Below are 22,845 nucleotides of genomic sequence, written 5' to 3' on the forward strand. Positions count from 1 at the left end.
AGGTAAAGAAAAATCGATCCTGGCCACCAAGACACACTTAGAACGTGTTCTTCTATCTGCCCCTCCCCCACGTTCCCCAATTCTCCTCTCTGTGTATGTAAATTTACCAAAAGTCATTCTTTCTTTAAATACATGCCATGTATACAAAATATGGGCCGTTAAAATGATCATGCCTAATCATCCTATCTAAATACGGCTGTTTATTTCTTATCGTTCTCTCCAGGAGTTACTTGCCTGTATAGATGCTCTCTTGTCGCAGTATCACACTGAAATCATTGTGACCTCACACTCACACACGCTGACTCTTGCGCTGCCATTTCCAAAATCTCAAAGAAAATAGTGTAAAACGCGGAATAAACGTTAAGTGAAATTCGGAATTCCCTTATGGCCCAGTGGTAACAAACCCGACTCATAGCCATTAGGATTCGGGTCCCATCCCTGGCCTTGCTCAGTGGGTTAAGGATCTGGCGTTGCTGTGAGCTGTGGTGTAGGTGACAGACACAGCTCAGACCCCAAGTTGCTGTAGCTGTGGCGTAGGCTGGCAGCTGCAGCTCTGATTCGACCCTAGCCTGGGAACTCCATCATTCTGGGATATCATGATTTTATGTATTTGCCTTTGCACTAATACCTATAATCTCATATGGACTGAATATTGTTTGAAGTGTTCAGATATTTAAAAATCCTACATGTAATACTTGAAAACATTGTAAATATAAACATTTCAAGGAATCGAACCCATTGCATTGCCATCCCAATTCTATGTGCCTGCCTCTAAGTCTTTTTCTACACAAATTGATATGAGTTAACATCCAAATATGTAATTTTAGCAACATAACTAGGACTGTACTAAATGAACTTTTCTGTAGCTCATCTGCTATAACTTAATGTCTTGAACATAATACCACCTCAATGCCTCCATATTTACCTTGTTTAATATTTTACATTTAAAAAATTTCATTGGAATAATACATATACACATGTTTAAAAGCATCTATTTATAAGGCTTGAAAGTAAAAACAGCAGTTGACAACCCCATCTCACTCTAAACTACTCCTAAGACATATTTTTGACCATTTCTTCTGCATTTAAATTTGGCCTTCAAAGTAACGCTTGCTTATGGCCATTTTTAGACCTCCTCATTTTAGATATTATTTAGACATTGATTTCTTACAACAGAAGGATGCAATTTATCTTTCCTAAGGATCTCCTCAACCCTCCTTCTGTTCTTCCACTTGCCTATCTGCTATATTTCAATCACAATTTTTTATTTATGGCCGCACCTGTGGCTTATGAAAGTTCCCAGGCTAGGGGTCAAATGGGAACTACAGCTGCCAGCCTACACCACAGCCACAGCAACACCAGATCTGAGCCACATCTGCGACCTACACCGTAGCTCACAGCAATGCTGGATCACTGGATGGTTAATCCACTGAGTGAGGACAGGGATTGAACCTGCATCCTCATGGATCAGTTGGGTTTGTGACTGCTAAGCCACAACTCAGACTCTGTTCATCCCACTTTCTGTGTTAATTCCCCACTGTTTGCAGCATCACGACTACGGGCATGTGGTTGACAGTTAAGTAGTATAGAGTCCCACAGTTACGTTCCCTTTCATAACTTCCCCTTTTTTCCTGGTGGCCTAGACTTTTAATGATATGTTTTGACTTCATTAAGTTGAGTGTTTCATGGACCCTTCAATCTGGTACTGATGTTTTGGGTTATTTTTGCTCTGAGGAATTTGTTTGCATTATTTCTTTGAACGATTTCTTCTTTCAGATCTCGTTCTCTTTTTCTGTAACTCATAGATTGATTCTTTTACAATTTTTCATTTTTATCTATTTGGTCTACCCTCTTGGAAAGTTCAGTTTTATCTGTAGTCCTTAAATTGAATTTTCTCTCGTACAAGTTATTAATTTCCAAGAGCTATTGTTTTATGAATAACCCTTTTATCTAATACTATGCTTCTTTATTTCATGAATCTTCTCTTTCTCACTTTTTTTTTTTAGTTTTTTGTTTTAGGATTTTTTGTTTGTTTGTTTTTAGTTTTCCCCTTTTCTCTTAATGGCCTTATTTGGGGGGGGGGTTTCTTTATCTCCTTTCATCTTTGTCTTTCTTGTTGGAGGCTTTAAAAAATGTTTTCTATCTCTGGCTCTCTGTTCATATTCAAAATGAGGTGGTGAGCTGGAAGTTCCAGGTGGGTGAGTGGGTGTATTTGCCGACTGTGTGTAAACTCAGCCTTTGGGTTGGGGGCTTCCAAGTGCCAGTCTCTTAGGAATTTTCTTTTGGATTGGGGGATTTTCCCAAAAAGAAGTCCCCTGATCTCTTGACTATGAAGCCACAGTAAGGATGGTATAGAGAAGAGAATGACTGTAGCTTGGTTGCCAGGGTTTCCCTCCAGAAAAAGGAAAAGGAGTGTGGGTTCAGAGTTTAATAGTCACTTTCACACTCCCCCTTCTTGGTGCTTCATTCTTATGCTCAACTCTGTCTGATATCTGTGAACCCACAGCATCTCTGGTTTAAAATATTTGCCTAGTAAACCCCCACCTCCTGTAGGGTGGCAGGGGGGAGTGACCTGGCTGAATCAGATGGGAGCAGCTGCCTGCAATGCAGTCACTATTTACACAGACTTACAATCCACCCCCCTTTTCTTATTCTTATCTAATGTCCTTGCCTTTGTATGTACCAGCAGCCTCCAATTTTTGAGCTATTCTGAGATTCTTTGGTGAAACTTAACTTGTTTCCGGTTGGCCCTGAAATGGAGTGGGCTATTCATAATGACTTGCAGAGAAAATTTTGTAATTCCATTGATATTGAAGACTTCCACATTTCCTTACCCTCACGGCTGCAGTTGGTTTTAATCTTCTTGATTGGGTAGCACAGGGTATGACTCAGACACCAAAGGGGGGAAAAAAAGTACAACGTAGCTAAAACCTACCAGAAATAGTATATCTTGATCAGTAGTTTTAATTAAAAGTCAAGTACATAAGAAAATAGGTAATTATATAAATAAGGTTTATCATTTAAACATTTCACTGAAATGGTTGACAAAAGAAATACCATAAGACAATACCTCCCTCCCCCCCAAACTTAGCAGAGGCAGGGGGAACATGAATTACTCTTGTAGGGTAGGGATGGCTAGGCCGGGCTCATCAGTGTTAAGGACAAGGAATTCATTGTAGATTTAGTGAAAAGGAATCTACTGTGGGATTTTTTTTTTTTTTTTTTTTGAATGTGAGCAGAAGGAGAACCAGTGGGCCCATTTCACATGCCATCTATACCACCTAAGACATTTGCGTGTTGTTCCCCTGCATGTGCTCGCATTCTGTAGTTATTCCTCTTTGAGATGTTCCTCAAGAGCAGAATGCATCTTAGGTGCTAAACTAACATTTTCCAACCCATGAAGACACTGTTCAGTATGCCGCCTTTCTCCTTAGTGCGGGTGGCCTGCATATCTCTGTCTAATATTTAGAGGGAAACTTGTGGGAGACAGCACTTCACAATGTCTACAGAAGCGAATGAAGTCTATAAAATGGCTTACAAGAACTCTTAAAATTCCTGCAGTGTGCGTTTATTCTCAGGATCAAATTGTACTCACCTCTCGTGCTAATCACCTTGCAGTCCTGGTGATGGTTTTGGCGGGATGACGTGGTGAGACCTTCTTCAGTGACTCTAGAACCATCGTGTAGAAAACATCTGGCAGCTTCAAGAGGCAGCCTTACTGACCCTGGCTAGATTCTTTTACAACTTTTTAATCAAACTCATTCTCTCTATATATCACGCCTGGGGTGTCATTTTTTCTTAGCAACATCAAGAAACGGAGGGGTTAGTTTTAGGACAGATCCAGAACAGTCTTGCTTTTTCTATGATTTAATTCTGAAAAGAAGTCATAGACTAAACTAACCCCTGTTTTCAAATAATCTCCTACAGAAAAAGCATTTTTTTTTTTACTTCTGCCTTTTGCCATGTGTGTCCCTCTAACCAACAGTCACAGGGACTGAACAGATGTCAATGAGAAACAGAGGTGATCAAGAAAAGACACTAATTTCTGCAGTGATCAATTTGTCAAATCTTGTGGATTGATACGGAAGCTAAAGGCAGGCAGTCTTTGTGGTCTCCTGTGCACGGACAAATCCTGTCATTTTGGAGCTGGACCCTCAACAACAGGTTGTCTGATTAGCATCTGAAGCAGGTGAGAAGATCCCTATGGACTCTGCAGCAGAAGACCACAAAGGTCTGAGGAAGGGGCTGGAAGCTCTCTTTCCTGCAGAATTCAGCCTCCAATCAGCAGAGGTAAAGTGGATATAAGAAAAATGCCGTGTGTGTGGAGAGCATGAGGAAAGGTCATATATTTCAAAAAAGAATATTGTTTACAAGGAGTGTTAATAGGTTTCAGGGGAAATGTTAATTTTTTTTCCTTCTAGATGAAATAGCTACTGTACGTTTTTAATGGTTAATCATTCATTCCTGAATTTTTATATTAAGCATTTTATATTACTTTATTGACTTAACTTTTATGCTCTTCTTCATTTTGACAGTAAAGAATGACCAGGCAATACTCTTTGAAAATTGGAGACCATTTGCAGCTGCTCTCTGTTGAGGAAAGTGAATAATAGGGTGCCCTCAAGGAATTTCGAAGGTATCACTCAACAGAAACTTTTGTGTCTGAAGAAAACTAGATCATTTTATCATGGTAGGCACAGTGATATGTTTGCTTTAATAAAATGCCATATTTCTGCCTTTAATCTCTTGTCAACCAGCTATTAAAAAGCCCCAAAGTGCATGCGTGCAGCACATGTAAACACTTGTGGTTTTGAGGTTACCACAGAACATACTAATAAAGCATGTAATTTGTGTTTTGTGCACAGACTGTAATAATTTATTGAGTGGTAGAAAGAAGCTAAAGAAGGATTTTCTCCAACGTTAGCCAGCAAGTCAATTTAATTTTAGGGCTCTATGCAGAGGTGCATGTAGACACATGTTCATACAATGAAATCATGGGGAAACAGCATGAGAAAGCCTCTAGAATGAAAGTGGGGCAAAATGTAAACTAATTTCATACACACCAAACACGTTCTATTAAGTATTTTCATGTTGTTCCTTTAAGCTAATCAGTTGGGAGGGTGTGCTGCGTATTGTTTCCCGAAGCTGTGTATGTTGTGTGTGTGTGTGTGTGTGTATGTGTGTGTTGTGTGTTGGGGGGGGTATGTGAGATACACTGAGAACACATTGGCGGAATGTAGAGTAAGTTTATTCAGGTAAACTGAGATAAATCATCACAGCCATCTTTTTAAATTTTGTGGACATGACCTCCCTAGCCCCTGTGGAAAGCAAGCAGACAATAGCTTTGTTCCTTTTTAAATACTGAATAACAAAATGTGGAAAAGTCGAATCACTTTTATAGGATCATGGAAGAACTTACTGTCTGACTACAGTTTCTAACATGTTTCTTGGAGCAGGTGATGGATCTGTTTATGCAAGACCCTCTTAAGTCAGGATTGCATGTTGGTTTCACGAAACATCCTTCGTGAAATACCTTGTTCCCCACTCACAAGAAATGCAGATCTTGAATAGAAAAGCCTTGAGCGCAAGGACAAAATGAGAACCTCACTGTATCCATGCCAATTTCTGGAAAATTTTGTGAAATTCTGTAGTTTGGGAATAAAACCATACTTTATTTATGCAGACAAACAAAAACATGTTCAGTTTAGAGAAAACGTCTGTGCCCAGAGGAAATGGGTCTTAGAAAGTCTAAATGTGTTTATTCCAAAAAGATACAAGGCTTCTGGCCTGGAAAGCAATTCACCATTATCTACGCTTTTTTTCCTCTTAAAATGTATATTCATAGGTTTATTTTCACTGCAGACAAATCTTTTTGAAATTTGAGGCTGAATTAAAATGAATCCTTTGTGTCACTTTTAAGCCATAACCCACTTCTTCATTTGCTTATCTAATCAACCAATTCCCATTGACCCCTGGGGATTGAAGAGCTTCCTGTGGCCATTGGAAAACACAGAGGCATTTTGTAAATCTGTAAGGAGACAACAGTCCAATGTGCCTGAGAGCCGTCCTGTTTAGCACAGAATTGAAATTGCACCCAAGTATTCAAGGCCAATCAAACCTGGGAAGGAGTTTTTTAGAAGAGACTCAGCCAGTTTTCTAGCCTCATGAGAAGGAAACCATCCTTTCTGTGGCCTAAACTACGCCACTCTTGAATCATTTCCTCATATAATAAAGACATACAGAGAGAGGAGAGGGGAAGGAAGGGGGAGGGCAAAGGAAGGAAAGAGAAAAACCAAAAAAGAAAGGTGAGAACTAGGAAGGCGCATTATTCCAATGTTTATCTTGGATATAATTGGCTGGTAGTATTTTGTTTTGCAGTAACTGCAGCTCTGAAGGCAATGTTCGTAAAAAGCCAGGAACAAATATTTTTGGGGTTAATAAAAGTTATAATTTGGAAGATTTTCAATTGGCAAAGAAATGTAACAGATATGAAAAGTAGAGACTAGCTCTGCACGCGGTTGAATTAAATCAAGCTTAATTGGGGGTTTTTGGCTTAACATCCTTTTTGGTATTTTTCTGTGGGTTTCTCAACCCTGTGGGGATGTCAGGTCATCTTTCATGAACTATCTTTTAACTGAACCAGTGTCTTTTAACACACATACAGAGGGGAGGAAGGGCTGGTAGACAGACAAGATTCAGAGTCAAAACAAAGGTAGCTGCCGGGGTCCTGTTTAAATCTGTAACTCTGCAAGTTTGCAAAGGTTCACACATTTCAGACTTTGTTTTATTTTAATATAATGATCAAAATAGCTTCTGAAATGTTTTAGATGACAGATACAAAAGAATGATAACAATAGAGAATAATACAAAAGTGAATCAATTTGGAACAGTAGGTATAGACTAAATTAAAATTATTTAAAAATCAAATCAGTATCTACTATTTTCTTCTTTAGGACTTAAAAAAAAACATTATGCACAAAGGCTATAATTCCTATTTACAGTAGTTAATTTAAAATAATTTCACGATTGCAATTGGAGCCATAATTGTTACCAAAATACACAGACATCTCGGACATCACAGGACATAATCCAAGTTGAGGCTCACTAAATCTTCTGGTACCTACATACATGTGAGACCTATAAAACTAGTTATTTTTTTCCTCATAAATGAAGAATAAAAGTAATACTTTTTCTTTTTTTTTTATCCCCACAGAGCTTATATGTATTTCTTTATATTGAGGTATATAATGAACTGACGAATAAAAATCTAGAGGTAAGAAAAAGTGTCACAAATTCAGGTTCCAAAAGAGCTGTCAATGGCTTGTAAATATCCTACAGAAATTATGGATACTTTAGAAGAACTTGTGGATTCTGTGTTTCAGGATCATAATCTTTCATGATTTAAGATTAAGTCGGTACAACCTTTTAGTTAGAGATTCAAGCACATATGGACTTGATCCAGCTGAATGTGACCTCTGAAATAAAACTACTAGCTGTTTTTGTCAAAATATTATAATTTACCTTTGCTCATCTCCCTGTAGTTGAAATTTATTTGAAATAATCATTAGCTCTGAATGAACCTCTCACGGATGAAATACTCATTAACTCTGAAAGAACATTAAAAAAAATCATTCTACACAATGATCATTTAGTAAGTGCGACATTAAGTTTCTTGGCCTCATGGAAATTTCTTTCCAATGACGAAATTTCATAAAAAAAATTCATGCGTTTCAAACCATATTCCAAGACAATTGGGAAAATATTTTTTTGACTTTTGTCCTTTAGAGTCTGGAAGTTTCCCTTGCCCTTGACCAGGAACAAGCTGTGGACGCCTTTAAGATCTGTGCCGATGCAGGTACTGTTCCCCAGGTGAGGCCCATGTATTTGCACTTGCTCTTGATGGCTTTATTGGGGGTTCTCGGCTATACGTTCAGAAAAAGGGATTTCTACTTAGCATTGACAAGCTAAACCAAAAGTAGAATATATTCATCAATTGTTTTCCCCAGAGCATTCTTCTGGCAAGAAATGTCAACACTTTAAGCACATGCCAGTGACCATCTGTGTACAGATGTCTATAAGAGGCATTTGTGGTTTGTCTCTTTCAGATTAGATTAAGGATGCCCATGAAGAAAGGGATGAAACAACCTTTCCCTGTAGTCTGTGTCACTGCTTCCTCTATATTTTCTGATCTAGGAGTAGCAGGTACCCTGGCTGTTTCTTGAAATCATACTTTATTTTCCAAACAAGGGCATTTGATGCCTGAAATTCCTGCTGGGGAATTTATTTCACTGACTTGCGTCTCCAAGAAAAAGGAAATTGAATGTAGCGGGGCCCAGATTCAGCATGAGAAACTGATTCAGGAGTAGCCTTCTTAGTAGGAGGTGTCAAGGAATCTTCCTAACAAAGCTCGCCTTTGCACCTTTGCGATGGGAGAAATCAAAGCACAGAAGTTGGAGCTGAGGAAACTGCCTCATGGTCAGAAAGGGTGATTCTGAGATCAGAGGATCTGTCACCTGTATCACCCCCTGTATCATCCTCTGGTCCAGCCCTGTGAGATCTGCCTGACTGTGAGAGAGGGAGATATGAGAGAGAGAGAAAAATGTTTCTGTTTCGGTGGGAATACAGCTTCGTGGCTGTGTAGTGGGTGATCATATGGTTGCAGGATGTCCCCAGGTGGCAGAAAGCTCAGCTCTAGGTGGCTTCTCAGAGGCCCTACAGAACCCAGCCCTGACTTGTTCTGATTGCCTGTGGAGAGTTTCAGGTTCTAGAAAGTCCATGAAGGGAAATTTCAGTGGCATTAAACACAATGGAAAGACCAGGTTGGCAACCTCAGGAAGCTGGAGCAGAATAGGACAAGGGCCAGTATCTGAGCACTGACTCTGTGCCTGGAAATGTTCTAAGTGTTTGTATTAGGGAAGAGCAAATCTGACTCCATATGAGTTCTGTTTCTCTCACTTTAACCTTGATGCTCTGTTGTCTGTGCTTTGTCATGCCGGCTCTGCCCCTTCTGTAAAAGAATGTTGCCTATATCCTGAAATATACAGGGTAGCCTATCTCAAGGCAATGCCTTTAACAGTCTAACACTTTTCTGTTCATACAGAGATAAAAAGTTGCAGCACAGAGAATATTTGTTTTGCTGGAGGTTTATAGGAACGTTGTGACCTGGCCTGTGTGGACAGTTGCACGAAAAAAGGATTCCTACACCAACAAGTTTGCAACAACCAACCACCCCCCTCCTTCACCTGATCTTTAAAAATGCTTTGCTGAAACCCTTGGAGGCGTTCAGGATCTTTGGCACATGAGTCGCCCATCTCCTAGCGAGGCCCAGCAATAAACCTTCCTCTGCGCCAAACTCTGACCTTGTGTTTGGCTTCATTGTGCATTCGGGAACATGTTAACTTTTACTCCTCAGAACAACTCTGTGAGTTAGATCTCTTTAGTATTCCCATTTTTATAGGCAAGACAATGGATGCACAGAGAGGTTAAGCAATTCGACCAATGTCACACAGCCAAAAGGGGCAGAGCCACTATTTTAAACCAGGTAGAAGAGGAAAGTGAGTGACTTTTCTAGAAGCTGAGAAACATTCAGGGTAAATGTGAAGGAGGAATTTTTGTTTCGAAGAGGCATCTGGAGTGCTGAAAGAGCCAGGAAGATTGTGAAGCCATTTTTTTTTTTTTTAAAAGTCTTAAGTTAATGTGGCCTGACAGCATTGCTTTAGAAGCAGTAGAGCAGCAAATACCTTTCTCATACTTAGCCCCATTGGGCGCTGCACTTGAAATGAGCTCCAAGAGAACAGGAGAGGCAGATGCATGTCTCAGATTCCTGGCATCATCAGGCACTGGCCCAGGTTGCTACCACACCCACTTTCATGTCTATTTTATAACTGAGGAAATGGATTCAGAGAAACTAAGCAACGTTCCTGAAGTCCCACAGCGACAAAGTTGCAGAAATGGGATTCAGACTGCAGGTCTGATAATTTCTGAAGGCCATGTTCTTTTTAGAATACCGTATTGCCCCTCTCCAAAGAGATATACCAGAAAAAAAAAAAAAAAAAAAAAAAAAAAAACCTGTGGACTTATCAAGTAGACTTAAATGTGGACTTTTTTTTTAATATGATTTTTATTTTTTTCATTATAGCTGGTTGACAGGGTTCCGTCAATTTTCTCCTGTACTTTAACAAGAAAGCATCTTTTTTGTTAAAAAAGTGACATCTACATCAAATGTTTAATGATTGAATTGATAGTTCCCTTGAATTAAACATTCCTCAGAATACAATTGATGGGGTTTTTATTCAGCTCCTTAAAATTACAAAGAAAGAACATCAGCAGCACTATCGCCAGGGATTCAGTCGTTAACTGGAGGTTCTAACAGCGCATCCATCCGTGCTGCTTCGGATTAGGAGGAGGACACGTCAAACGTGCAAATTTGCCCAAATGCCTAGAAAGTGCTTTGAAAGCAAGACTGTGACTGTTTGGTACAAACTGGTTGGTGAGCCGGTCAAAACCTCTGATGCAGAAAGAACACCCTCAGCTTCACCGGGGCGGGGATTTTCCCACATGTTTATATTAATTAAATGACCTGCTTCTGCTATAAAATGTTTCTCCCACCTCTTCTCCTGGAGCCCACACGCTACGTCAAACCTCAGGTTTGAGAGTGCGGAGAACAGCTCCTGAGTTTAATGAGTTATATGTGGAAAGTTGTTTGGGAATCAAATCCATCGTCTCCGAAGACAGTTGGTATAATGATGGCTTCCTTTAAAATCCTTCCACTCAACCTCTCTGCGGATTCAGAGAGCAGCCTGGGGGAGGGAGGGAAGAGAGGTTTGGTGTCATAAGAACAGAGTTTTGAGTCTTTCAGTAAAGGGAGAGCACTTATGAAATCACAGATTAGGAGCCACGTTTGTAAGTAATGGGAATATTGGCACCTGTACCCTAGCACTTCTTAGGTGCCAGGCTTCTAAATACGTTAGGTATTTGTCAGGCTTTACCATTCTGTGAGGTTCGTGCTATAATAGACCGCATTTTACCAACACAGAGATGTTAACTCATGTGCCCAGAGTCACATCTCTGATAAATGGAACCAGAATTTGTCAAACAAGGAAAAACAGATCCAGCCTTGTGGTTCTGAGTTTCACTTAAAAGGTACGTATATGAAAGGACTCTGTAAACGCTGAAGAGTGATAGGTGTTTTGTTTTTTTTTATGCTAAGTGAAAATACCTTGGAGAATAAAACAAAGGAGGAAAAATATCTTCCTTTTTGATGAACGCAGGACAGCCCTCCACACAATGTGGAGGTGAATTCCGTCTTTGGGAATCTTGCTCTGCTCTGCCCTGCCAGCATTTCATGCTGATTCTCTGAGCTTCTCTGGCCCTTTCTCCTGACCTGGCTAAATTCAGGAAGCTCACAGCTGAGGCCTCCTTGGACTTTTAGGGGGGACAGGGTGGTGCGAAGGGGGAGGTACTGTTTGTGTTTTCCTGATGCTTTGACAGCAGTGAGGGCAAAACACGCAAAGCGCTGGGTCCGTGGTTTTTGCTGCAGTGGTTCAGGCCCCATCACACGCTCCTCCTTCCCCTTCCCCCAGGGTTCGGAAGCAGAGGCGAGTGATGGAGAGGGCTCCTTTGGGTTGTTTGGAAATTGGGAACTAGCAGTGATATTTCCAGCTATTGTTCACAACTGAAGTTAAAATATGAACTTCTGACTATTTAGGAAGTCAAATAGGAAGACCGATTTAGAGAACATTCCAAATAGAATTGCTCTTTTTAGAGTTTTAACCTCGTCTCACACTGAAACTTGACAGACCAAAGACTTAAAAGATTAGACTTTCAACCTCATAGATTCATAATATGGAAGAAACTTAAGTTCAACAAACACGAAATATTTATTTAATTTTATATACTTATTTATTTTGAACCCAGTCGCATCTCATGTTATCACCTGCTGAAATCAAGACGGTTCCTTTGGTTGGTGCCAGTTCGAAATGTGTTGGAATAATTACCATCACATGTGGATGGTGCCTTAAGACTAAATTTAATATTTATTTTCTTGGGGAACATCAACTGTTGAAAGCAGAAAGCTCAAATCACTGTTCTCTCTAGGTGATACCAATGAGATTTTTGTGAAAATGCACATTTGCTACAAACCACCTTCTCTCATCTTTCCCAAGACAGAGATGTCTCACTGCAAAAATGTCCCTGGTCTTTTTCTTAGACTCACTGGTGAGCCTTTGTGTACCTCAGTTCAATCGCTCTCTCTTTCTTTCCTCTTTCTTTCCTCTCTCTTTTCCTCTTCCTTCCTTCCCTCTTTTTCTCTCTTTCTTTCTTTCTTTCTCTTTCCTTCCTTCCTTCCTTCCTTCTTTCCTTCTTTCTTTCTTTCTTTCTTTCTTTCTTTCTTTCTTTCTTTCTTTCTTTCTTTCTTTCTTTCTTTCTTTCTCTCTCTTCTTCCTTCCTTCCTTCGTCCCTCTTTCTTTTTTCCTTCCTTCTTTCTTTCTTTTTGATAAAGCAAAGAGAGAAGTTTATTATTTCTCCTAAACAAATGCTGGGTGAAGGGAATTACCTTCAAAGCTCTCTCTCCTCTGCCTTCTGCTTGGCACAGGGGCCTCCCACTTATGGCCTCATCTGTCTCACGTCCTGTCACTGGCTCTCTCCCCCTCTTTACATCCCAGCCGTCTGTGTTGCCAGGGAGTTCATGGTGGTGCCCATGGCAAACACTTCTTCTTGTGGACCTGGAGCCTGCAGTGTCTCCCCTCTTCTCTGCCCGATTCCTTCTCATCAGAACTGCCTGCTCCGGGCTCCAAGGAGTCTGTTCTCTCCCTTTCTGAATGGATGGGTGCCTTCCCTAGCATCTGCTGCATCTCCTATTATATTTTATAACATTTTGGACATTTTTTCACCTACTTTTCCTGTTGGTCTGTGACCTCCCTTAATCTTTGAACATCTCCTTTACACAGTACTTGAGGATGGATTTCCATCTGGTGTCCCCTGGACACTATATTAGTTTGCAAACCAAGCTGCCACAGTAGGAAACATGGGCATAGGAATGGTTTCTCTGCCGTCTCCCTGCTCTTTTTTTTTTTTTTTTTGACTAAAATTTTATTTTGATTATTGCCCTAGAGATAATCGAAGAGCAAAGGATAAAAAAAATAAAGGTTGAAAGAAAACAGGAAAAGTCCTTCACCATAAAAGCGGTGAAAAAGCCAAAGTCTTCAGAAAACCTCGACTGCCTGTTAACATGTTTAAAACAACTCTGGTATAAAATGAGCAGTGGCACCGACAGGTGACTCGGGCGCAGTTGAAAATTTGTGAGGATGGTGAGGACACCGAAAGTCTATAATGTGCTTTTTTTTTGAAGGACGAAGGTCTTTTAATTGACATGTGAAAACCAGTATATGTTTGGCTCAGAGATCTGTTACTAACTAGATGCCAAAGAGGAATGATGACCTGGGACAAAGAACCTAGCCAATATGATTGACATCGGGCAGAGGAGGGCATTGGGCGTTCCGAAGCCTTGCGCCCTCTGCTCATCACACATCGCACCAGCCGTCAATGAAAGGAACAAGGGACGCCTATGGGTCACCATCTGGAAGACTCTCTGAGTTAATACCGGGGGATGGTGCCGTGGCTTTACTGTCTGATGCGAAGAGAGGCTGTGAAGGGAGATGGAGTGACATTCTCCGGATAAAGCAACAATGTTTACGTCTTCATAGTGAACTTTAGCCCCCCAAAATCCTGTGCATTGTCCACATCTCACGGGGCACAAATCGAGTGTGACAGTAAGACTTTGTCGTAAGTTTCTGCAACCACTTCTTAAATTTCTTTTTCCCACTAGAACTTTAAGGCTACTCTTTTCCTATTGCATTTCTATGAAAATGAAAAGGTAGATCTTATCTTTCACCAGGGAGCCTTTCGCGTATATAAATAATGGCCATAGCCATGTGTGTTTGATTTATCGCTCAGACCGTAGCAGCGTGCTGCATGGTCATTGGTGTTCAAGGTTTAAGCGTCGCATGTCTCCTAGTGGGACTATTATATTTTAAGTAGAATTCTTGTCATTTATTTTTCGTCTCTCCTCCTCTGTTTAATCTCAGATTATGCCATAAAGGTAACCAGCTGCAGAAATGGAAGAGAGCTCCAAGTCCCGTGGAGCTGGCCACTCTGAAAAGGGCCGATAAGATCTTTGCAGTCTCAGCAGAGCAAGGCCAGAGGGCAATGTGTGGTTTGCTTTATGCTAACCAGAATGTTCTCTTCTCATGGCACACGAGTCAGTCCTGCTAAGAGGAGGACACGGTGTCCCAACACTAGAGCAGCTGTCTTTTTGCTGTTGTTGTTGTGATGACGTGTGAGCAAATCTATAGCGCTTAATTACAAAAACATGATGATGCCAGCAAGCTGATACACTGAGAGATTGAAAATCGGGTTTGGGGCATGTCCGTTTCCTCTGACGCTTCCAGTGTCACTGGCGGAACACAGTATGGATAGGTTTTTCTGGAAATCGCCCCGGACAAGTTTAATCCTTTTCTTAGTTCCTCCCAACACCAGGAGCATTTTATAACCATGGGTCATTTGTGGAGTCCTTTTCCTTGGTAAGTTAGTTAATGAAAATAAAACCTCTAGAGAAACTACACGAATGTCTTGCTTCTGTGTAGATCCATTTAATATCTCCCCTCCTCCTCCTTTTTTGGAGAAAAGACCTCATCCAGGGCTATTTTCTTTTTCCTCTGACAGCAGGATTGAAGTGAGTCTCAATGTGGGGAGAAGGACAGAGAGTGTCTGGAATTTCAAAATAGAAACGTCAGAGTTTCAGATACTGCAAAAGGCTTGATTCATCCGTGTCCAACATAAAGGACTGAGGGCTTTTTAAACAGAAGAGCCCCTTTAAGGCATTTAAAATCTTTAACATGCTTTACATACCCATTTGACACATATGACGTCTTAGATTCAGCACAGCCTTGGCAGTTGAAGGAGCCTCTCCACCACATTCACAATAAGAGGTCATTACACTTTCTTCTAAGTTGCCAGTGATGGGAAGGGTGCCACCTCCTTTGAAAGCCAGACCTATTTGCATGCAAAGTAATTCTTCAGGGGAGTTCTCATCGTGGCTCCATGGCAGCAAATCCAACTAGGATCCATGAGGAGGCAGGTTTGATCCCTGGCCTCGCTCAGTGGATGAAGGATCCAGCACGGCCGTGAGCTGTGGTGTAGGTCGCAGATGTGGCCCGGATCCTGTGTTGCTGTGGCTGTGGCGTAGGCCAGCAGCTGCAGCTCCTATTCGACCCCTAGTCTGGGAACTTCCATAGCGCAGGTGTGGCCCTGAAAAGCAAAAAACAATAAAAAAAAATAATAATTTTTTTTTAGGTAGTTCTTTCTTACCTGGAGCTATTATCTTCCTTTCTGTAATTTTCACCTGCTTGGTTTTTGTTTTGTCCTCCAAAAGTCTCGGTGAATGACTCTTCTCCACGGGGCCATGCTTCAGATATTTAGAAATGGTTTCATACTTCCTTTCTTTTTCCATCTCCTATTAAACCTCTTCAAAATTATTTACTGTTACTCAGAATTTTGCTCGTCAAAGACCTGTCGCTAAAAGGGAACTAGGCACACATAGAATATGCCTCATGATATAAGAATTTCATAATTATTTTTCTCTACAATTTTGCTATTTCCATTTCTGAATACTTTTAATTGTTAATTTAACTTGGAAGAGAGTCAGCAATTTTTTTTTCATTTTCTTTCTCTTTTTTCCAGCTACTGTTGAATTTATTTCTGAAGTCTGTTTTTTAAATTCTGAATTGTAGTATTTCTAAGCCTTACTTAAATTCAGGGACAGATCTCTTTGCTGTTCTTCAACCCCACACCTGAACATTTTTTTTTCTTCAACTGTCTCTTCCATTTCTTTTTCCACCTTCTTTCCAGGCATTCTTTCATTTTCAGAACTTATCTTTCTTTCGTTTTTCTCTTTTCTGGCATATGGACTTCCAGGGATCTGATCTGAGCTGCTGCTGTGGGCTGTGCCACAACTGTGGCAATGCCAGATCCTTTAACCCACTCTGCTGGGCCCGGGATTGAACCTGTGTCTTGGCGCTGCAAAGACACTGCCAATCTCATTGCAGCACCGTGGGAACTCCATGAATTTATCTACCTCTAATTTTGTCAAACTATGTTCCAGTAGATGCAGCACAGCACAAATAGAATTTCATAAAGCAAGAAAATGCTCCATCTCATCTGGCCATTGGGAGTGTAATGTCCTGCTCTCCTGGTTAATCCCTGCATTCTAGAGAGAGAAGAGCTATTAAGTGGGGTGAGGGTATCTATAACAGGGGGGACCTCCTAGTAGAAAAATAAGGACGCAAAGAATTTGACTGCATTGGATGAGTTGGTCAAGGTATTGGTTTATAAAGTTGTGCTGTCTTACATATTGTAGAGGGTGTGTACACAGGGTATAGAAAAATAACTGTGCACAGACCCGCGTTAATTAAGGATAAATAGAAGACAGTGACCACAATATCTCTGAAATGAAAAAGCACTAAGAATGAATCCCTCCAAAATGGAAAATAATATGAAAAAGAATATTTTAAATTTTTTTTTTTTTTGTCTTTTTGTCTTTTCTAGGGCTGCACCCATGGCATAGGGAGGTTCCCAGGCTAGGGGTCTAATCGGAGCTGTAGCCAGCAGCCTATGCCAAAGACATAGCCATGTGGGATCTGAGCTGTGTCTGCAACCTACACCACAGCTCACGGCAACACCAGATCCTTAACCCACTGAGCGAGGCCAAGGATTGAACCTGCAACCTCATAGTTCTTAGTCGGATTCATTAACCACTGAGCTACGATGGGAACTCCTGAAACAGAATATTTTTTAAAAAGTATCCTTTCACGAATATACTTAACTAAGATGTTTCTATTTTGCCATTTATTTTGTCTTTCCCCTAAGCTTTTGGTAGGCTATTAACTGAAAATACAGTTGCTCCCTGTACAAAGAAATGTCATATTAGTTTTGTGAGTTCGAAAGAGCCCTCCTGACTCCTTCCAATTTCCAATCACTCGTTTCCCTACTTCAGCATCTGTCTTAGAGGAGAAATAAAAGGTTTATCTATGCTTTGCACTTCTTACTTAGGAGTAGAGCAGTTTCATAATTCTTCTATTGATAATTGAATAAACTAATCAAATTTACTTACATCTAATAAGCTTAAGAAATTATTAGAGGAGTATGAACCTTATCTACTTTTACCCAAAGACATTAAAAACATATGGAATACATATCAGCATCAGCTACCTCTGGTGCGATCTACGAAGCAAGGCACATGCGTTCTGTGGTATTCTTACCCAAAGTGTAGAATCTTAACGTGTGCGCAAGAAAATATCCAATATACCCAAACTGAGGGGTGTGAGGCCAGCCATCTTTCTTCCAAACCTCAGATCAGTACTTTTCAAGACATTCTGCTAAAGGAACGCAAGGAAGGATAGAGAAACTGTTGGAGATTGAAAGAAACTGCAGAGACCTGACAACTCAATGCGTGGTGAGACCCTGGGACCAAAAAAAGAGCAGTAGTGGAAAAGGCGGTGAAATCTGAATAAAGGCCGTAGTTTAGTGGAGCAGTATTGTACCAGTGTCGGTCGCCCAGTTTGGGTAACTTTCTTGTGGTTACTCAGTAGGTTATCCTCAGGACAAACCAGGTGAAGAGCGTGTGAACACTCCTTATGCTACTTTTGCAACTTTTCTCTAAGTCTGCATTAATTAAAAAGAATACTCGTACACTTGCCCAAGTGGCCTATAGACACTTGCTTATCCAGATTTCATTTTCTCCTTATTTTGAGTTTGTGTTTCTTTCACAGTATGGAGAAGTGGTTTAGCGTCCTAACTTAGACCTGAAAGAAGGCTGGGAGTTCCCGTGGTGGCACAGCAGAAGTGAAGCCGACTAGTATCCATGAGGATGTGAGTTCAATCCCTGGCCTCGATCGCTCAGTGGGTTGGGAATCTCGCTTTGCCATGAGCCTTGGTGTAGGTCACAGACTCGACCTCGGATCTGGCTGTAGCTCTGATTTGACCCCTGGCTTGGGAACTTCCACGTGCCACTGATGCAGCCTTAAAAAAAAAAAAAAAAAAAAAGCAGGCTGACAGTCATGCACTCCGATCCCCTATTTTATGCAGGAAGAAACTGAGAACCAGGCATATTTGGGACCAAGCTGAGACCAGCCCTTGGGAACTGTGACTCTCAGTGTCGTTTATTTATTTATTTATTTTTTCACACCATTCTGACTCTAGTCTGAGGAGGGTTATTAGCAGATTTATGATTTAATTACTTTGGTCATTTTTTAATTACAATGAATCACCTAAATAATTTGAGATGGCTTCGTCCCTCTGCTCTACTCAGAGCCTGGTTTTGGTTTTTGTTTTTTCCCTGAAAGCGTTCACTGACCTTGTCTTATTAAATGAAACTTAAAAGTAGGCACATGCTTTCCGAAGGCAAATACTGTTTCCTTCATTGATGGTGATCTCTGATAGCCTGTAATCAAAGTGCCACCTATTGAATAAAATCGATTGTTTCTTTAATTCTATTAATTGCTTCTTTCAATTTCCTTACGAGCAAAAGCCTTTCTCCCCATTTCTTCCAACACGTGTTTATTTGCATCATGTTCTTTCTTCCCAAAATGGAAATGGAACAATTTAAGTAGTTCTTCCGTGTTTTCCATAATTTTTACTTGGGTCCTGCTGAGGTGAGCCTGCAGATTGGTTTATTTCTCTCAGTATGAATGTTTACGTGTGTGTTTTTATTTTTCGGTTTGAAAGGATAGAGCTTTTGTCTCCTACAGAAGTGAAAGAAGCAAACATTTTAAAATCCGAGGCATTTCTACTATGGATCTGAGCTGAGTGGGTTACTAGACTGTTAATGGCAAAAGTACGCAGTTCGTTGCAGTTTCATGTTTCATTTAATAATTAGCCATGATCTTGAAGATATACTATCCTTAGCGTCCCATTAATGTTAATGGCCATGTGTTCAGGGGCTTGACCTGAAGTGGGAGGGACAGTGGTTATGTGTGAGTCATAACCATTCAAACAACACAAAGGCATAACTCCTCTCCTTGAGTCTTGTTATTTTTACTGAAATATCACTGAGTATGGGAAAAGACACCTGTGAGCAAATTTGTTGGGCTTTTTCATATGGAAGGAGGCTTGCACTGCAGGTCTCTGCTGTCACTGCCTGGATCTGCGTGACTGGAGGTGTCATCTTGTAGAAACTGAAATTGAGGGACTCCCACCCCACAATGCGGTTGAGGGGAAGGTTTTGTTTGCAAAAATGGTGCTCAAAGGAGGATCAGATGTACAGAAACAGCTGTACATCCATGCGCAAAAATGTAACTTCAGGTATAGGCCTCATGTCCTTCCCCAAAGTTAACTCAACATGAATTAGAGACTGAAATACAAAATGCAAAACTATAACACTCCTGGGAGTTCCCACTGTGGCTCAGCAGGTTACAAACCCAGCTAGGATACAGGTTCCATCTCTGGCCTTGCTCAGTGGGTTAAGGATCTGGCATTGCTGTGAGCTTTGGTGTAGGTCACAGATACGTCTTGGATCCCATGTTGATGTGGCTGTGGCTTAGGGCTGCTGCTGCAGCTCTGATTGGACCCCAGCCTGGAAACTTCCATGTGCCACAGTTGTGGCCCTAAAAAAGCAAAAAAAAAAAAAAAAAAAAAAAACCTCCTGGAAGATAACCTAGTAGAAGATCTAGATGGCCTTGGGCATGGTTCTGACTTTTTAGATACAACACTAAAGGCACAATCTATAAAATACATAACTGACTGATAAACTGGACGTCATGAAAATAAAAACAAGCTTCTGCTTGTGCTGGTGAAAGTGCTGTCCACAGAATGAGAAGACAAGCCTCAGACTTGGAGAACATATCGGCAAAAGACACATCTGAGAAAGGACTTTTATCTGAAATACACAGAGACTTCTTAAAATGCAGCAAGAAGACCAAAAATGGACAAAGGACCTGAACGGATATTTCATCTAAGAAGACATATGGCAAATAAAAGCAAATGAACAGGTGCTCAGCATCATAGGTCATCAGAGACATTCAAATTAAAGCACTGCCATACAGCCACATGCTTATTCGAATGGCCCAAATCCAGAGTGCCGACAACATCAAATGATGCTGAGGATATTGACGATGCTGATGAGAATGTGGAGGACCAGAGACTGTCATTCATCGCTGCTGGGAATGCAAAACGGTACAGACGCTTCGGAAGACAGGTTGGTGGCTCCTTACGCACTCCACATGCTCTTCCTGTAAAACCTAGCAATCATATTCCTTGGTATTTCCTCCAAAGAACTGAAAATTTGTGTCCATGCAAAAACCTGTATGCAGATATTTGCCATAGCTTTATTCATAATTACCCAAACGCAGGAGCAACCAAGACGTCCTTTCGTAATTGAACAGATCAATGAACTATAGTCCATCCAATGAGACACATCCCTTTTACTAAAATGAAATGGGTTATCAGGCCATGAAAAGACGTGGCGGAAATGTAAACGTCTGTTGCTAAGGCAAAGCAGCCAGTCTGAAAAGGCTGCCTCCTGTCTGTTTCCAAATATGTGACATTCTGGAAACGGCAACATGGAGTCAGCAAAAAGATCGCTGGTTGCCAGGGGCTGGGGGAGAAGGGGGATGAGTAAGTGGAGCACAGAGATTTTTCTAGGGCAGTGAACCTGCTCCGTGTGATACGACCGTGGTGGATGCTTGTCACGATACATTTGTCCCAACCCTTCAGACGTACAGCACCCACGGCGAAGCCTTGTGTAAACTAGGGACTGTGGGCAAAGATGACGTCAGTGTAGGTTCGTCCACTGTAACACATGTAGCACTTTAGTGCGGGATGTTGATGGGGCGAGTTTTGCGTGTGTGAGGTCAGGGGGTCTGTGGGGACGCTCTGTACTTCCTGCTCAATTTTGTTGTGAACCTCAATTGCTCTGAAAAATAAACCCTCTTTAAAAAGGAAAGAGGAGAGGAGTTCCCTTTGTAGCACGGCCGGTTAAGAACCTGACACCGTCTCTGTGAAGATGCGGGTTTGATCCCTGGTCTTGCTCGGTGGGTTAAGTATCCCGTGTTGCCACAAGCTGTGGCATAGGTTACAGATGAGGCTCGGATCTGGCGTGGCTGTGGCTGTGGCTGGCAGCTGCAGCTCTGATTCTACCCGTAGCTTGGTGCAGCCCTCAAAAAAGAAAAAAAAAAAAAAAAAAGAAAAAGAAAAAAAGAAAGAGAGAGAGAGAATGAACTATTCATATCTCGACAACCTGGATGGCTCTTGATCAAGGGTATTTTACTTGAAAAATACATAAACGGCAATTTCAGAAGGTCATAGCGGTTATATGATGTAGGAGTCATTTGTCTAGCGTTATGCAGCATTCTGGAAATGACACAATGGTAGGGATACAGGTTAGTGGTTGTCAGGGCTCAGGGATGGGGGATGGGAACTGGCTGTAGCTGCAAAGCTGAGGCGGGAGGGGAGAGCCCTGTGGTGGTAGGAAGAGTTCTGTCTCCTGATTGCATGGTGCTTATAGGAGTCTCTAAGTGTGATAGAATGGCCTAGAACACACACACACACATTGACACGCTGATGCCAATTTCCTGGTTTTATTATATATACTATGTATCCTTAGGTCAGGTGTTACACTTGGCAAACACTGAGTAAAACGCATGTGGGGCCTCTCAGCCTTCCTTTGCAACTTCATGGAATTTGTAATCAATTCAAAATCAAAACAAAATTTAAACCACAAGACAAAGTTCAACAGAGAAGTATGCTCCAGGTCTGGACTGGAGGTGACCTGGAGAGGCTGGAGGAGCCTTGCGGGGCGTGTTCAGTGAGAGGAGTTGATGGGGAAATGTCTAGCATCTTCCCGTCTCCCCAAGAGCAGAGTGTCGGGAAACTCGGAGCAGGTGACCTATGCTCCTCAAGCCAGGGGGTCTCTTCTCGGGAACACAGGGTGCATCAAAGCTGTGCCCAGAGGGTGCAGTTCTCAGAAGGCCCCTGCTTGTTGCTGGACTGTCACCTGGCTTGGTGACTGAGTGTAATTTCTAAGGTGGATGTAAACAGCCGCGGCCATCATGTCCATTCTTTTTTCTTCCTTCAAGAAAATTTTTTCTTTCATTTCTCCTGGATAGTATGATGACCTTCGGAAGGGAAATTGTTTTCTGGTCAGGATGCCCAGCATGGCACAAATTCAATTTTATATTAAAAAAAAAAAAAAAAAGCTTAGGGAGAAAACATTAAATCCCAGCACCCATTACTCAGAAAGCAAGTGAAGGCCTCTTTAAAAACATAATTACTGTCTAAGCAAAGAAAGGCCCTCGCTGGGCTCAAAGAATTCATGTTTGAAGTAGTGGATAATCCTATAATTGCCACGTCTCAGAAAAGTTCGGTGACTATGTGGGAGAGAGCCGTTAGTTAAATCATGGAACATTACACATCAAAGCTGCCTCTGTGGAGGATGTTTAACTGCTTGAAACATATTTAAAAAAAAAAAAAAAAAAGACAAGACTTGGGCCCAGGGTTTCCATTGAAGCTGAAGGAAGGAAAGGAAAAAAAATGTTTTCTTTCTAGAGAGAAGAAGAAAGAAAAAGGAAATTTATCTCTGTGTTTCAAAATCCATGCTTTTCCATCATGAAGGAAATGGGTGTGTCCTTTGCGACAAGTTAAGACGCAAGAGCATTTTCCAGCGGAGGAAACTGTCCTGCCTCTGCCTCTCCATTGATTCCCTGCTTCCCACTGTGGCTCCTACTGCACATGGCCAGAGACATGCAAATAAAATGCAGATTCAGCTGGAAATTTGGTTCTGCCATTTGCCTCCTT

The 22,845-nt window shown here is 41.3% G+C and overlaps 1 long non-coding RNA gene across 5 annotated transcripts in view; it reads left to right on the forward strand.

Annotated features, from left to right (window-relative positions):
* Positions 1 to 22,845, forward strand: part of LOC106504312 (uncharacterized) — a 289,381-nt gene that overhangs the window by 257,922 nt on the left and 8,614 nt on the right. The window contains exons 6-10 of one of the 5 annotated variants that reach the window (XR_014809566.1): positions 4,536 to 4,636; positions 7,214 to 7,273; positions 7,786 to 7,869; positions 9,101 to 13,782; positions 17,826 to 17,925. This is a non-coding gene — a long non-coding RNA (uncharacterized LOC106504312). Of the gene's footprint in view, positions 1 to 4,535; positions 4,691 to 7,213; positions 7,274 to 7,785; positions 14,618 to 17,825; positions 17,926 to 22,845 lie in introns of those variants that run through there. The other 4 variants (XR_014809571.1, XR_014809570.1, XR_014809568.1 and 1 more) reach the window with 4 other exon arrangements.

Source organism: Sus scrofa, chromosome 7 (genome assembly GCF_054392235.1).
Source record: "Sus scrofa isolate SSC_HxYL_T2T_F1_AM1 chromosome 7, Sscrofa_HxYL_maternal_Yorkshire_Landrace_v2.0, whole genome shotgun sequence".
In the NCBI taxonomy this organism is placed as follows: Eukaryota; Metazoa; Chordata; class Mammalia; order Artiodactyla; family Suidae; genus Sus; species Sus scrofa.